Source organism: Bubalus kerabau, chromosome 3 (assembly GCF_029407905.1).
Source record: "Bubalus kerabau isolate K-KA32 ecotype Philippines breed swamp buffalo chromosome 3, PCC_UOA_SB_1v2, whole genome shotgun sequence".
Taxonomy (NCBI): domain Eukaryota; kingdom Metazoa; phylum Chordata; class Mammalia; order Artiodactyla; family Bovidae; genus Bubalus; species Bubalus kerabau.
The window spans coordinates 31,879,746-31,887,108 of NC_073626.1; the positions used below are offsets into that span (position 1 = coordinate 31,879,746).

A 7,363-nucleotide genomic window follows, 5' to 3' on the forward strand; every position below is an offset into this window, starting at 1 on the left:
TGTATATTTCTCTTTTCTTGTTCATTATCCTGTAGAAAAGTTTAAGGATCCTGACAATTAGGAAGAAAAATAGCCCAGGCCAAAGAAGGCTTTTACAAGGAAGACTCCTGAAGGCTCACTAAACAAAAGAAATGTTGAATTATATTTCCCTTGTTAATTAAAAAAAATAGACTTTAAGCATATAAAAAGCATTACCACAACTTCTGCTTAGGGCATCTCCAAATGAACAGGATACTCAGGTTCCTCAATTACAATCCCTTGCCAGTGCATCTCCCTTGGCCTTTTGTTTTTCACTTAAAGAAGACTGGCCACCGGGCTCAGATGTCTTTTTCTGGCCTCTCTTCCTTTCTGCTTCCCACTCCCCGCCAATGCGTATACATTTTCCTCATCCTGTTGTTGCAGGTGCTGGGAGTGGTTATGTAATACAGTCATAGACATTTGGCGTGTCTAACGGAACCGAAGTGTACGTTTCCAGTACAAAGCATAAGAAATAAAGGAGGTGTGGCTATAAGACAGTAAGATTGAGTCTTCGATTCCAAAAATGAAATCTTAACTTTTATTTATTTGAGGAAGTTGAGTATGATGACTAGAAGTATGGAATCTGGTCTCTGAGTTTACACTATGCTTCTTTTTAAAAACAAAAACAAAAACAAAAACAAACTTATTTGGTCACACGAGGTCTTAGTTGAGGCATGTGGGATCTAGTTCCCTGACCAGGAACTGAACCTGGGCCCCCTGCATTGGAAGCACAGAATCTTAACCACTGGACCACCAGGGAAGTCCCAGTACTGCAGCTCTTGCACTTAGCTCTGTGTCCTCTGGCAAGTGATTTTCATTCCTTTAAGGCCTCGGTGTGCTCAATGGTAAAATTGAAGCAGTGATAGTATCTGCCTACAGGGTTGTTATGGGAATTCAATGAAATAACACATGAAGCAAAATTCCTGGAACATAGTATATACTCCATAAATATTAGCTATAATTACTTTCAGGGCTTCCCAGTTATGCTTAGTTTCTCAGTCGTGTCCAACTCTTTGTGACCTCATGGACTGTAACCTGCCAGGCTCCTCTGTCCATGGGGATTCCCCAGGCAAGAATACTGGAGTGGGTTCCCATACCCTCCTCCAAGGGATCTTCCCAACCCAGGGATCGAACCCAGATTGAGCCACCAAGGAAGCCCAAGAACACTGGAATGGGTAGCTGGGGAACTTCCCAATCTAGGAATTGAACCAGGGTCTCCTGAATAACAGGTGGATTCTTTACCAGTTGAGCTACCCAGAAAGCCCAAAGGGGACGCTACGGCTGCATGGGCCTGGAATCTAACTCCAGCCTCCCATGTGGCAGGTGATTCAGTGGTAAAGAATCTGCCTGCCAAGCAGGAGGCACAAGTTTGATCCTTACATCAGGAAAATCTCCTGGAGAAGAAAATGGCAACCCACTCCAGTATTCTTGCCTGGGAAATCGCATAGACAGAGGAACCTGGAGGGCTACAGTCAATGGGGTCACAAAAGAGTCAAACACAACTCTTAGTTGCTAACGGCAATTGCTGTTAGCTCTTATTTAATACAAATATAAATGTTCATAAGATAGAATATAAAAATTCCTTTCTATATTTTATTTTTGACTCCCCAGTACCCTGGGCCCTTGCACCCCTCTGGCCCCTCACCTATAAGATATTACCATTGCTTTTGGAATACATCTTTCAAGCTTTAGTCTTCCACCCCAAAGGGATCCACTTGATATATGTATGTATTCTCTCTTGTCAGCTTATGTTTATTTCAAGAATTCACAGAAGAAATTTGGAAAATTTCTATGAGACTGACCAGGCATGAAATACAGAGTGAATGGATTAAAAATTGCCTTGTTCTACATGGCTGCTTATATCCACAAAAAAGGGTCTGGATGAATGTTATTTTCTCAAAAAATTCGTACCTTTCTCAAAGCTGCTGATATTGTCATGACAGCAAATATTCAGAAGATTGTACTGGTGGCCCTGAAGGGGGCTGGAATGATAATTCTGTGTACACACACACCTTTTCTCTCCCATCTTCCTGCCAGCGAATTCATCTTTTTATTTGCTAATTTAAAAGCTTTTCACAACATTGTAAATCAACTCTGCTTAATAAAATACATTGTTTTTAAGCATTTAATAATTGAGTTATGTTCTGAGTTACTCATACATTTATAAATTTATTTAACATATTCTGAATTCCTATTATGCCCCAGCAATGATGTGCTGAGAAGGATGGAAAGGAAGTTGAACACACAACATATACCCTTAAGGGTTTACATTTTCCTAAATGAGCCAAGAAATGCTAAAAAAAAGATTAAACAATCGTAAAATTAAAAATAAACCCATGCTGTAATTCCTGGTTTCGGTTACCAGAAATTGGTTGTGTATACATATGGGTGTGAGTGTGCATTCATGAGTGTGTGTGGTGTGTATTACATTTGGCTGATAAGAAGAAAGATCAGCTTTGCCTTTTTTTTTTTAGAGAACTTTTATGCTATGTTAAAATTTCCTACAGGAAAACCAGGTGATCAGATAAAAGCTAAACAAATATTTAATTGATTACGCAGATGTCAAAAACACAGAGAAGAAACCACCAGAAGACTGACCTATATTTTCTCAGTGTGTGTGTGTTAATTGCTCAGTTGTGCCTGACTCTTTGGGACCTCATGGACTGTAGACCGCCAGACTCCTCTGTCCATGGAATTCTCCAGGTGAGAATACTGGTGTGGTTTGCAATTTTCTTCTGCAGGGGATCTTTTTGACCCAGGAATGGAAGCCAAGTCTCCTGCATTGCACGCAGATTCTTTACCATCTGAGCATTTTCTTGGTACTAACCTACTAATTCATAAACTAGCCTTAAGCCATTGTTTGTACACAGACGTCTCATTCTTCATGCAATTTGAATAATGGGCCTCACTCTGGCCCAAACAGTTGTTTGTTTGTTTTCAAATTTTATTTGTTTATTTATGGCTGCGTTGGGTCTTGGTTTCTGCGCAAGGGCTTTCTTTAGTTTCGGCCAGCAATCTGCTTGTTGCGGTGGCTTCTCTTGCTGTGGAGCCCGGGCTCTAGGCACACGGACTTCAGTGGCTGTGGCTCATAGGCTTAGTTGCCCCACAGCATGTGAGATCTTCCTGGACCAGGGACTGATCCTGTGTCCCCTGCCTTGGCAGGTGGATTCTCAATCACTGGACCACCAAAGAAGTCACTGGCCAAAAGAATTTTGTCTTCTGTATTATCCATGTGTAAATCTGGAGTAAGAAGAAAGTAGCTCTGAATGCAGGGAAAAAAATATGGCTGGAGGAGATGAGGAAAGTAAAGCTCATCCATTGAATGTGACTGTTTATTCACCTCAACCCACCAGGATCCAGAGCCACTCACATCTCCCTGTTTATTTTTTTTTTTTTTCCTTTAAGCACACACATCAACACTTCAAGCTGCATTTTGGTATTTTCCCATCTCAGTTCTCTCCATTGTTCGCCAAGCCCTTCTGGACTAGGCAAAATGAAACGTATTTCCTTCTTGCTGATTGTTTGGTCTGCAGACCTGTGTGTGTGTGTGTGTGTGTGCACTGCCCAGCTGGTAGGTAGACAGATTTCCCCCACACCCTTGGGCTTTGAATGGAGCAGAAAGGTGGAGATTGTTTTTTAACTTAGCAATAACAATGATGTTATGAAAATAATTGAGACAATACCTAAGGCAACATCAAAAACAACTAATGTAGATATGACACATAGCAGCTGTGACTGTCATTAAAGACAAGGCCGAAGACAATTCTTTTAGGTCCTCAGACCAAAAATCATTGAGGCAGATTTTGTGTATAAGGGAAAGTGGGAAGTGATATCTTATTTCCCCAAGTAGGATATCCCAGGTCTATTTCTGTATTTTTACAGTCTTTTTTTCAGATGCTATGATATTTTCCGCTTGGTGTACATGTATGTATACCTGTATTTATTTTAAAATGCTGTGACTTATCCTTTCAATCAATCATTATTTTGAAGGAAAATAAACTTGTGTTTTATATTTTATTTTGTTTCATTTTATCTATTTGTTTTCCTCTGCAACAAATGGCAAAACCAGAAATAGTTCCAGGTGAATGACCGTGAAACTGTCGGGGGAGTGTGTAACTTCCTCTGTTCTGTCTCATTGCAAGAAAAATTTGGAGCGATGGATGGACCGGTGTTACAGCCTTTGGATGGACCAGTGTTATAGCTCCATGTTACAGCTCAATTTTATTTAGAAAGTAAAAGAAAATACATCCTTGAGGCATGAGGGCATGCCAACCCAAAAGATGCAAAGAGAAGAGAGGCCCCTCGCCCAATTTTGGTTTTTCTTTTTATATGTTTTTTTTTTCCTCCCCCTGGGCCTGCCCTGTGTAAATTGGGCTAGCCAGGAGTGCTGTTTGTTTTACCCGAGGTCCTCTCTCGGGGCCCTCAGACCTTTCTTTGTTCTATTTTTGAGGGCTTTTCCCTTCCTTATCATTTAGCCACCGCCATTCTGGACTCCTTTTTCCTATTCTAACTACCTAACATTCTCCCCTCAAGAGATGGGAGGCTCAGTTCTTTGGGAATAGGGGCATCGAAGTCTTTCTGGCTACTTCCTGCTGAACTGGGACGGCAAGGGGCATTGGGCCTCCCCCTCTTGCTAGTCTCAAGCCTCAGAGTCCTTATAGCGGTGTCCACCTAAGGGTGAGCGATATTTTCTGTGGTCAGTCTTAGTTTTGTATATCCTTGTTGAATTGGCACTGCATGTTGTAGCTTGTTGACCTGGGCAGCGACAAAATGGGTTAGACAATTGATAATACAGGGCAATCATAAGCAGCATCAATATGGTGATAACAAGGACTGGTAGGGGCATTAGCCAACTCCAAATTTCCCATTGCCAGGAGAATCCCCCAAAGAGAGATTATAGCCACCCCAAGAACTCTCCAGTTCATTCTTTGAGATCCTATAGGGTCTGAATGTTTTTCTTGAGGACTGTGAGACTTTCTTTAACTTTGCTAGAGGTATTTACACAGAAACAACACGTCTCATTCAAGATGGCTCAAGTCACTCCTTGTTCAGGGATCAAGAGATCTATCTCCTGTCTGTTTTGGAGAACAACCCCTGCCAAGCTGTGCTGGTTCTTTAGAGCTGTCCTGAGAAATCTTATCCCCAGAAATTTAATTTTGGGGTTGTTCATTAGAATGACACTCATTTGTAGTTCTGAATAGGTATCTGAGATTTCCCAGGGGCTCACTGGTGTATTGAATACCCTTTTCTGTTCTCTTCCACAGCTTGACTCGTGAGTAATGAATCCAGGAGTCATGTCCTGGTACCTTGGCTGCTGTGGGGGTAGAAAGTATTACAGGGTAGGGGCCCTTCCATGTGGGTGGCCCAATTTTGGCTTCTCTTTTTATATGTTTTTTCTCCTCCCCCTGGGCCTGCCCTATGTAAATTGGGCTAGCCAGGAGTGCTCTTTGTTTTACCTGAGGTCCTCTCTCTGGTCCTCAGACCTTCCTTTGTTCTATTTTCATGGGCTTTTCCCTTCCTTATCTTTTAGCCTCTGCCATTCTGGGCTCCTTTTTCCTATTCTAACTACCTAACAGAATCAATGAAGATTAGGCCTGGGAACCTTGATGTCACTGGAGGTGCCTCCTTTAGGTATCGATCCTGCTATTCTAATGACTTGAATAGCAATGCAATGTGCCTTTTGAGTATGAGAGTTGGATGGGAAGCAAGTGGTCAAGCTACAAAGTAAATAGAAGAAAAGAAAGATAATTGTGACTCTGGGTCCATAAGGTGGCAGATGCCTGTGTCTCTATCTTAATACTGCATTCTGAGATCTGTTTATGGCCTGAAAGGTACAGGATCTATGGAAAGAGATGAATTCCTTGTGGTTGCCCTACTTCTACGGCTCCAGCTAGATTAAACTCCCATTTATTTTATAAGTTTCTAGACTGGAACATGCTGGGGCACTTTGAGTTTTCAGGAGGCAGAGGATACCCTTGTCACACATGGTAGTTTAGTCTTTATATGGCTCCTTCTGTGACCAGATTCCTAGTGCTTTGAGTGTACGAACACACGGCTCATGCATCTCTATAGCCCCAGCCTTGCACATATTCTATGAGCTTTGTTCAATGAAAGAAGGAATGAAGAATAGATTGAATAGGCAGAGAAACTTCTTACTGAGAAATTCTCTTCTCTCTACAACTGACTTTGTGAAGTGACTTTCTATTCGTCGACTTTGTAAACATGGCCCCAAGACCTGGTTTGGGGCTAAAGGTGATCAGAAAAATGGAGAAACTTCTATTATTCTATAAGAAAATCAGAACTTAGATTGGGGAATAAAAAATACATTTCATGGAAACTAAATTTATGGACAATTGGAAAAAATCATTAAAGCATAAGGATGTAAATATATCACTGGTTAGCTGAAAGATCTTTCTCTCTCTCTCACACACACACATATCCACAGAGTTTAAAAGATGTTCAAGGACTGTGTGTGTACATATGTGCGCTAAGTCATTTCGGTTATGTCTGACTCTTTGCGACCCTATCCGCAAAGACTCCTCTGTCTGTGGGGATTCTGTCCATGGGCAAGAATACTGAATCAGGTTGCCATGCCCTCCTCCAGGGATCTTCCCAACCCAAGGTTTGAACCTGCCTTTCTTATGTCTCCTGTATTGGCAGGCGTGTTCTTTACCTCTAGCACTACCCAGTCTTCTATACAAGGACAATGCTCTACAAATTTCCGCAAGTCCTAAGTAAGTTTCAAAACATTTTTAGTGAGCTTCACACTCCTCCATCATGTTGTACTAGATTTAATTTAACCAGCACCACCACCCCCAACTTGGGGGCCTTTGTAGTAAAGAATTAATCTCACCCAAAGAGAGGTCTGGTCTCTGACCTTGGCTGCGGGGAAGTATTCTTTTGGCCATTGAAATGTCCTGCCTGATAAGAGAGTCTTTGTTTACCTTGGGGTCTTGTGCCAAACCGGACAGTCTAACAGTGTAATTTATGATGGGGTCCTTTGGCTACACAGCACCTGTTCCATCTGCAGAGGAGCTGGAGATTAAGCAGGATACACAACACGGTGATACAGGGAGTCACTCAAGTCTACAAGATTGAACCCGGTAGACACTGGGACAGCCAAGGACCAGGAGGCCTTCTTTGGGTGGCAATACTCTAGGTATAATGTCACACACTGTTTTGAGGGGACTTCACACTGTCCATGACTCTACGGAGAGAGGCCAAATGGAAGCTCCGCCTCTAGAATTTTCCTGGGACTCTACCCTATCACATCTGTCCTTGGCTGATTTTAACCTGTAGTCATTCTTTGTAATAGACCATAACTATGAGTATAATAACTTACATT

At 41.9% G+C, this 7,363-nt stretch overlaps 1 non-coding gene across 1 annotated transcript; it reads right to left on the bottom strand.

The window, feature by feature from the left end:
• Positions 1-705: 705 nt before the first annotated feature.
• On the bottom strand, positions 706-778 carry TRNAG-UCC (transfer RNA glycine (anticodon UCC)). The gene has a single exon. It is a non-coding gene; the product is annotated as a tRNA-Gly (tRNA).
• Positions 779-7,363: the final 6,585 nt, after the last annotated feature.